The following is a 619-nucleotide window of genomic DNA, read 5'->3' as shown; positions in this document are numbered from 1 at the left end:
GGGAGCCGTGACGAAATGCTTGAGCTGCGCTTCCTTTGAGGCCGTGGCGGGCGCGGTGCGCGGTGCCCGGTTGCCGAGGGCTTGAGTTGCGCTTCCTTTGAAGACGCGAACGTGCTGTCCAAAGTTGCACCGCGTGCAGGAGACGAAGAAGGGCTCAGCCCTCGGTCGTTCTCGGAACCAGAAAGGCTGGGTGTCTCTCGTGCCCTCGACACAGTGCTCATAGAGCAGAGAATTTTAGAAGAAGGTCCTGGTGATGTTGTGGTGTAATAAATACGCGAGCCTCGTTCGAGGCGACAGTTAAATGTGAGCTGTAGGTGTTCACATTCTTGATGAAAAGGGTGTTACTGGGTTACACAGATCCTGGTAACAGTTGTGTGTGTCACACCAGATGGGCATGGTTTGACCACCCAAACAAGAATACGGTACGGAGCTAGATAGCCAGTAGTTATACATGCATATGAATTTTTCTATACATATTTAGGAAAATCTATGCATTCATAATTAGGCGGCTTTGCCGCAGATAGAAATAAATAAAGTCAGTTTTGGATCTAAACGGAAGAGTTAATTAGCCTTGGGTTAAGGTGATTATTACTCTTGGAGTTAGCGGATTGCGATCCAT

The sequence above is a fragment of the Plasmopara halstedii genome (genome assembly GCF_900000015.1).
Source record: "Plasmopara halstedii genome assembly, contig: Scaffold_526, whole genome shotgun sequence".
NCBI lineage: Eukaryota > Oomycota > Peronosporomycetes > Peronosporales > Peronosporaceae > Plasmopara > Plasmopara halstedii.
The sequence above is the reverse complement of the archived record's forward strand: the minus strand, read 5'-3'. Positions refer to the sequence as shown.